The 9,287-nt window shown below is 42.8% G+C and overlaps 1 pseudogene; it reads left to right on the forward strand.

The window, feature by feature from the left end:
• The first annotated feature begins 3,184 nt into the window (after positions 1-3,184).
• Positions 3,185-4,119, forward strand: LOC144374029 (olfactory receptor 5AP2-like; annotated as a pseudogene).
• The last annotated feature ends 5,168 nt before the right edge of the window (positions 4,120-9,287 follow it).

Below are 9,287 nucleotides of genomic sequence, written 5' to 3' on the forward strand. Positions count from 1 at the left end.
GAGCAAAGGTTGGAAACTGAGGTGCAGAAGGATCATTGCAGACAGCAGAGGTTGGAGACTGAGGTGCAGAAGGATCGTTACAGAGAGAAGAGGTTTGAGACTGGGGCCAGAAAGACAGTTAAAGAGAGCAAAGTTTGGAGACTAGGGTGTAGAAGAAATGTTGCAGTGAGCAGAGATTGGAGACTGGGGTGAAGAAGGCCTGTTACAGAGAGCAGAGGTTGGAGACTGGGGTGCTGAAGGCCCATTACAGAAAGCAGATGTTGGAGACTGGGGTGCAGAAGGACTGTTACAGATAGCACAGTTTATAGACTGGGGTGCAGAAGGATATTTTAGAGAGCAGAGTTTGGAGACTGAGGTGCAGAAGGACTGTTACAGAGAGCAGAGTTTGGAGACGGTGTTGCAGAATGATTGTTGTAGAGAGCAGAGTTTTCAGACTTCAGTGCAGAAGGACTGTTGCAGAGAGCAGATGTTCGAGAGTGGGGTTCAGAAGGACTCTTTCAGAGAGCAGAACTTGGAGACTGGAGTGCAGAAGGATTCTTGCAGGGAGCAGAGGTTGGAGACTGGGTTGCAGAATGATTGTTGCAGAGAGCAGAATTTTCAGACTGAGGTGCAGAAGTAGTGTTGCAGAGAGCAGATGTTCGAGACTGGGGTGCAGAAAGAGTGTTTCAGAGACTAGAACTTGGATACTGGGGTGGAGAAGGATTGTTGCAGGGAGCAGAGGTTGGAGACTGGGGTTCAGAAGGACTGTTATAGGGAGCAGAGGTTTTAGACTGGGGTATAGAAGGCCTGGTACAGAGAGCAGAGCTTTGACACTGTGGTGCAGAATGATTGCTGATAGCTGGTGAGTTTCCTTCTGGACACCTTCTTTTCCGCACAGTTTATCAGGCCCTCTCTCCTCACCCTGCTCTCTTTTGGCTTTATGAGCACCTGTGACTTCCACAGTCACTCTAAGCCATGACTCCCAGGCCTATCTCCTAGGAACCTGTCCCGCTGCTTCCTGGAATCTCCTCGGGGAGACCCCGAAGGTGCCCAGACTCCAGGCCCAACCTCCTTCCATTCTTTTTTCTCCCCAGACACGCTCCTTCTCATTTTTTTTATGTTTTAATGAGTGATCCCACTGCCACTCAGCTACCCCACAGACCAGGTTCCCTCTCGTGTCCTCGTCACCAGGACTTTAAAGTGCTTTACCCAGGGCTCCTCTTCAGAGCTTTTCCCCAAGCTCCAAATGTCACATCTTCAGTTACCAGATATTTCCTTTTAATCTTGTTTTGGCACCCGATTACTCTCCCAGACTACATGAAGGTATTCTAACAAAAGCACATGTACTGTAGGGACTATTATGGCTTAGAAATAAGGTATCCCCCCACCAAAAGCTCAGGGTCAGCCACAGTAGAAGTGTTCAGAGGTGCAATGATTAGACTGTGAGACTTGTGACCTAATCTGTGGATCCATCCATTTTGTGGGTTAATTATCTGAAAGACCCACTGTACTGAGAGGAGTGTCGGTAAGTGGAATGTGGCCGGGGACATGCCCTGGGGAATTACATCTTGTCCCCTGCAAACTATCTTCTCCTGTCCCCTCCCCTGCCCCAACCTTCTGGCTGCCATAAGCTAGGGACGCTTCCCCACTTGTTCCCTTCCACCTCGGCGTCCCACCTCATCTCAGGCCGGCAGCAATTGGTCAGCTGGCCCCAGACCAAACCTCCAAGCCAGGAGTCCAGAGTGCATCTCCCCATCCGGGTTGTTCTGGTCAGGCCTGTGGTAACTGTGGCAACCGTGGACTGACCCAGGGAGTAGGTGTTATGAGTGGATTGGACCCACAACCGTTTCCTAAATCCACAGATTCTGTCATTTTCATAGCTCAAGCCATTTCCTTCTGGATGGCCTGTTTGAAGCCTGCCCTCACCTAGAATGTGGTCTACTAGGGATTATTGAGATTCTCTAGCCGTCGTGGTCCTGCCCATTTGCACACCACAGCTAGCTTCTTAACAAAATATTTCAACTGTCAAAACAGTAGAAACACTAGGGACAGAAGGAACTTTGTAAAAGCATTGTAAATGCTATCTATGCTAAACCCAAGGCAGCATCATTCTTAGTGGAAAAAGGTTGAAAAAAATCACTCTAAAAACTGGAAGAAGACAGGGTGCCTCCTCTTTCACCACTTCTATTCAACTTCATCCTTGAAATTGCCAGAGCAATTGGACAAAAGAAAAAAATTAAAGGAATACAAATAGGTCAAGCAGAATGCAAATCTCACTCTTTGCTGATAGGATCATGTCATGTTATTAAATTTTTTATTAAAGCATAATAGTTATACATAGAAGTTGGGTTGATTTGGAAAAGATCCTACGTGCATGGAATCTGATTTACTCCATTCAGTCCCCACCCCCCATCTCCCTCCCCTTCCTGCCCCCATTCTCTTTTCTCTACTGATCTTTCTTTGAGTCATTTATCTGTTAATTTCTGACTGGTGCTTTCTACATATACATACAGGTGCAGTCCCCTGTGGTAGACTTCCATGTGCACATAACATGATCTGCGTAAAAACCTTTCACATTTCCTCCTTTCCCAAACCTCTCCGCCCACTCATTCTCCTTCTACTCCACTGAACTTCCCTGTATACTTAAGATAGCCAGTCCAACCTCTCTTCATCAACTTCTTTTTTCTATTTTGCTCTGGCCCTGATAATTTCAGCATTGTACAGGAATAGTTAACTTCTGTCTTTCCGAACACAGAGATCAAGATTGATGTAAAATGAGAAAAAAATCTACATTGAAAAACAGAGAAGGCAACACCGACTGCTTCTGCAGATGAAGACTCTGCTTTGTAAATTTTTTTCTTAACATTTGCAATGAAAATGAACTTCTCCAAAAATCCTATGTTTACATAAAAGGACAATAGGAGACTGAGATTACTAAGACTGTGAGAAATGACTTCACACCATGATGAGGTCGAATGGCTTTCTGTTGGCTTCTAGCAATTCTCGAGTTACTCCCACCCACCATCACCCCTGCAAATGTGTGCAGCTCCGTGGGTCTGATTCCCTGAGACCAGTCCCACAGGTTATCAGTCTCCAGGCTGCTTTTCAATCGATATTATTTGCCACGTTGCTGCAGATTAAAAAGCCTGTTTGGGGTGCTCTCAGTCCATTCTCATCATGGTCTCTTTTTCTCTGTTTTGTAGCTATGACAACATTGGAAATGAGCAATCAATCATTTGTCACTGAATTCATCTTCTTGGGATTTTCCAACCACTCAAACCTACAGGGCTGGTTCTTCCTGCTCTTTCTGATCATTTACCTGACCACTCTCCTGGGGAACATGCTCATAAAAGTGGCCACCAGGGTCAGTCCTGCTCTCCGCAATCCAATATACTTTGTCCTCAGCAATTTGAGCTTCTTGGACGTCTGCTTCTCATCCACCACTCTCCCAGTACTGCTGGTGAACTTCTTCTGGGAGAAGAAGGCCATTTCTTATAAGGGCTGCCTTTCCCAGTTCTTCTTCTTGGTGACAAGTGCTGGCACAGAAGGCTTCTTACTGTCTGTGTGGCCAGTATGACTGCTGTGGGCCACCTGCCGTCGTCCTCAGTACCCAGTCATCATGAGTGTGAAGGTCTGTGTTGACCTCCTGACTGGGTCCTGGCTGTGTGGGCTGGTGAATTTGGACACACACACCATGCTGGCCATCACACTCACTCTATGTGGGCCCCACCAGTTCAGCCACATTCTCTGTGACACCACATTGCTTCTTAAGCTCTCCTGATCAGACACATCTGTCAAGGAGTCTGTGCTCCACGTTGTCAGTGCCACCATGGGCCTGAGCCCCTGCCTCTTCACTGCAGGCTCCTACGTACTCATCATGGCGGCCATCCTGGGGATTCCCTCTGCCCAGGGCAGGAGGAAGGCCTTCTTTCCCTGTGTGTCCCCCCTCACTGTCGTAGTGGTCTTCTAAGGAACAGCCAACTTCCACTATGACAGGCCCAGAGAAGGCTGGACACGGACACCCTGGTCTCTGTGCTCTTCTGTGTGGTGACCCCCATGTTGAAGCCCATCATTCACATGCTGAGAAGCAATGAGGTCCAGAGAGCCCTGAGGAAGCTGGCTGGGAGACAGACTGTATAGTGAGATTAGAACTAGATGATGGTTTTATTCTAGGAAATGTCTTAGTTGTAGAAATATGTGAACTCTTCAGCAGCAATTACAAGAGCGCTCTCTTAATACACAGTGTCTCATGACCACTGTGGTGCTCTTCCAACCAGGGGAAGCACACTGTGCTAAGTATGTGACACATTGTGACCTCACCTGGCTTCTCTAATCCACAGGTATTTCAGAATATTTTTATTACTTTTCTCTCCAAAAAAAGCCTGTACCCAAAGCAGTCAATCTCCTTTCCCCCAATATTGCAGCTCTAGCCAACACTAGTGAATGTGATGTGCTATGTGCAATGTTACTTTTACTTGAATTTTCCTAATGGATCTTTATTCTAAGTTTTAAATAAACACCATTTTTGTGTTTCTCCTTCACATGTGGAAAGACCCATGTATACACTCGAGTTTCTGTGGATATTTTTAATGAAGTAATACCATATACGCCTTTTGGATCTGACTCCTTTCACTTAGGATGTTTGCAATTTTCAGTTATATTGTAGCTTGTATTAGTATTTTAGTTTATTCCTCCTTATTTTGACTGATTTCCATCTTATGATAATGCCACATTTCAATGTTCATTTCCCACTGGATAGTAATTTTTACTTTGTGTCTTTGTGGGTGTCGTACTGCAGATTAAACCCGGAGCCTCCTGCACACTAAACAATGTTCTACCACTAAGCCAAAGCCCAACCCTTTTAAAATTTTGTTTTGAGACAGGGTCTTGTAAATTTGCCCAGGTTGTCCCTGAATTTGTGATCCTCCTGCCTCAGCTTCTTGAGTAGCTAGATTACAGACCTGCCTGGTCATTTTCACTTTTTGACTAATATGAATAAGATTCGTATATATAATATGAACATTATATATAATATGAACATTGTATGAACATTCATGTACAGATCATTGGTAGACAACTTTTTTATTTATCTTGAGTTTGTAAGTAGGAGTGGAAGAGGTGGTTTGTTAACTCCATATTTAACTTTCTGAAGAAGTTCCAGATCATTTTCAGACCAGTGGAACCACCTTACCTTATTATTAAGAGTGGTGAATAAAGCTTCTGATTTCCTCACTCCCATGACAACACGTCATTATCATTCCTTTTATTGAGACAACTCTGGAATGTGTGAAGTGCTTCATCAAATGTGCTTTAGCTTTTCTTTTCCCTGATGGCTAATCATTCTAATATCTTTTAGGAGTACTGTTAATGTGTCTCTCCTAAGCATGAGGAAACCCCATTGTATTATGGGAAATTTTAAGTTTTAGAGACTTACCTCTTTATCTAATACTTTTATTTTTATTTTTGTGCAGTAAAATACTACAAGACTTTCAAGCTTGTTGTCTTTTCTCCATCTGTGCCCTAAAGAGCTGTTTGATGACTCTTTTTTTTACCCTACTTTTAAAATCCATAGCAAACAATTTCTTTACCAGGTCATGAGCAGGATCATAAAATTAAGGGGCACGAAGTCATACAGGGTTTGGTAAGGGATCAGCCCTTAGCAGGAGTGGATCAGCTGAAGATAGTGGAGATGCTTTTAATATTGTGGCTTCTGATATCTGTCCATATGGCAAAGTATGTAACATGAAGAAAAAACGTCATATGCCATGCGAAATCCATCCCAATAAGTGTACACCCACCCTGACCCCTTCTCTCCCTAGTAGGAAGGGAAGGCAGTCTTGAGGTTTCAGCCACCCACAACTTCTTAGAAGAAATCTCACTCTGAACTTCGCTCACCCACATCCCAGAAGAGAGAGGACGCTCATCTTCTCGCTGCTTGCTGGGAACAGGTGATTGCAAAGACATTAATGAATCCGACAGCGAATTAACTGCTCTCCATTGTTGCAGTTGAACTCCAGCCGTTGCCCTTGAGTTGTGTTTGCACAGTGAGGAGTCCCAGAGCAGCTGCAGAGGAAAGGCTCGATGCATATTCCCAACAGGTTAGCCCCAGACCTCTATAAATGTCCATTACAGGAAAATGAATTGTGAAAGATCAGAAAATTTTGACTCCTTAATGAGGCCACAGATGTGCGACAGGAAACTTTCAGAATAACATGTCCGTTTTGTAGTGAATGGAGACCAACAGCCAGTTTTAGCAAGAGCTTTATTTGCAGCCCAGGTGCTAGTATGGAGAGCAGCAAGGGCCACACAAAAACCAGAAATCTATGCCTCTTTGTGAGACTTGCTGGTAAGTAGTTTATTTACCATCACAATTTTCAAAAACACTATACCAGAATCAGGATATACCTACACCTTAAAAACATATTACAGAATATTGTACATATTTTCATTACCATTTTGATGGCATTTATGTAATGACCTATCGTAGCACATTTTCTATGTGTGTCTCAGTTTCCACAATACTACTTGTATTGCCAGAGTAGAAATAACTTCAGAGGTTATCACAAAACCTGAGGGATTTATCATGATGCTTCCAGTACTGGAAGAAAACCCAAAACATAACCAGAAACTCTGGGATGCCTAAATTCCTTAAGTGAGATGATGTGAGTGGAAAATTACTTATGGTAAACAATAGATAATGGGAAGTGTTAATCCTCTGCTTTTGATGAGCAGGACAGAAAGGAATAATGTTTAGGGAGAAAGTATAGGGACACATTCCCATTATAATACAATATAGCATAACAATAGACCTACCAAAATATCTGTTTAAATAAAAATCATTATTGTAGAAGAAGTTATGTTTAGAATCGTATTCATTCACTAACTAGGGGTTTTCATCTTTATCTTACAACACATGGATGCTTGGGGAGGGGAGTTTCAAGCAATTTATTAACTGTAATAAATCCCTGAAGCTTGTGAGTAATCTACTTCATACACAAACCCCTCCTTTAGAAATATTATATTTTGTGGTCACTCATAAGTGACTTTATTCTCGGTCACCTGACTTTGAGATGACTGATTGGGAAAGAAAGATGCAGAGCTGCTTGTTCTGTGAGAACTGAGCCAATAGTCTCCATAAGGTATATGTTTCGGAGACAGGAGACACTGAGTTCCTCAGAAGCCGCTGGGTTATGCTGCCTCACTTATGCCCACAGAGGCTTTATTTTTCTCAGCAAGATATCTGCACCAGAACCAATGAACAGAAATGTCCTCTCACCTCTGTCAAGTCTCTGTTAGATACTTTAGGTCCCACACAGTATCGTCTTTAAAGAATCTTTTAAAAACTCTGCTCCATGGATGTACTTGACAGAACTTCTTCATTCTTCAAACCTTTACTGAGTGCACATTTAAAAAAGGTGTTGCCCTAGTGTTTAGAACACAATTGAGAGGCCCAACTAGGACCTGGAGGAGCGCATATTCAAGATGGAATGAGGGACTTTGACAAGTATTAAGTGCTCCATTCCCAGACCTGCCCAAGAAAACACTAAGGGAAAATAATGATAATTTGTAGATTACATTGAATTGTTACCAAGTTTCCTGCACATATTGAGTTCATCTTCCCATTAGATTGTAAGTTGGTTGAAGGACAGTTTCAGAGACCAGTTCCAACAGGGGGTCTCAGGAGACAAACGGATGGTGAGGAGTCGGCGATAGAGGGGGTGGAGAAACAACACAGACACCAAAGTAAAGGTGTTGATCCCAATCTTTACTTGTGAAGTTGATCATATATACTTTCATTTTGGCAGGCTTACAGTACTTTATGGTTACAAAACAGGAATCATTATTCAAACAAAACAAAATATTACGTAGCTACAATTAGAATAGAAGAATGTATCCTGGCTTATGCATAAGCAAGCATTTGTACTTTCAGTTCGAGTTTTGCTTTGAGCTGTTTCTGCTTAGTTAACTTTTAATAATAGTTAAATATGTCCCAAACTATTGGCCTATAACTTGACTATTCTTTCTTGACTTACTGACTGGAACCGGTGCCATGGTTACGGCAAGTAGTTGATTTGTTATTATTTGTAATCAAACAAAAGTAAGAGCACAAACCACTGTGCACAGGAACAAGAACAAGTTACCCAGTACTAAGCACTAATCTATCTTCTTAACATTAATTTTCTTTCTCTAGATTTTATTTTAAATTTTCAAAAACTTCCTTGATAGGAATACAGGGAGGATTTTTTTAGACATTAACAATTTACACTCCATAGCTAAATAATTGCATTTAGAGCAAACAGATCTATGCTTTAGAAGTAGTTGCATTAATTGGGAAAGTCATGATTTTTCCTTTATACTTAATGGTCATATGAGAAATCAAAACTATACTTATTAAAGAAATACAAAAACAAATCAGCCCATTCCCAGAAACATACTGCACTCTTCCAGAGGATGGACGCCTTGCGCCATCCACCTCAGTACGGCCTTGCCATTGCCTGAGTCAGGGGATGGGCGCAGCAGGACAGGGATCAGATCTTATCCTCTTTGGGTTTATTAGTAGATCTGGCTTAGGACTAAATTAGACCCTGTATAGGAACAAAATTGGTTTGAATTGAAACTAACCACTACCAAGAAAAGAAATTTTAAAATCCTAAATGGAAAAGAGAATTTTTTATTTTGAAGAATTTTATAACTAGAAGGCTCTCACATATCGTAAGAGGTAATAATTTGTCTTCCCTTTCCCCTTTATGCTAGAAGAAGCACAGGTGAAATAAAAAGAACTGAAAGAGCTGGCACAGTGGTGCACGCCTGAAACCCAGCAGCTCAGGAGGCTGAGGAAGGAGGATAGTGAGTTCAAAGACAGCCTCAGCAAAAACAAGGCACCAAAAAACTCAGTGAGACCCTGTCTCTAAATAAAATATAAAATAGGGCTGGGGATGTGGCTCAGTGGTCAAGCCCCTGAGTTCAATTTCCGGTAACTGCCCCCATACACCCCGGCCCCAAAAAAACAGAACTGAAAGAGATGTTAAATGCTGAATTGAGTGCTGAATCTCCAAGACAGGAGGGAGGCTTTTTCCTGGTGAATTTGTTAAGATTTTAAACCTACCAGTTAGGGGTAAGGGCATCTCTGCATGTTAGGTGAAAGAGCCCAGCCTCCCCCAAAGTGTGTCCTTGGACCAGCATCACTGGGAACACTTGGAACTCACTGACTGAGGCCAACTGTTCTGCACAATGACCTCTGATCTTTCCCTTGGCTCCAAGCACCCACACCACATGGAAGGATATGAGGACAACTCTGGGCCAGGCCA

Source organism: Ictidomys tridecemlineatus, unplaced genomic scaffold (genome assembly GCF_052094955.1).
Source record: "Ictidomys tridecemlineatus isolate mIctTri1 unplaced genomic scaffold, mIctTri1.hap1 Scaffold_551, whole genome shotgun sequence".
Taxonomy (NCBI): domain Eukaryota; kingdom Metazoa; phylum Chordata; class Mammalia; order Rodentia; family Sciuridae; genus Ictidomys; species Ictidomys tridecemlineatus.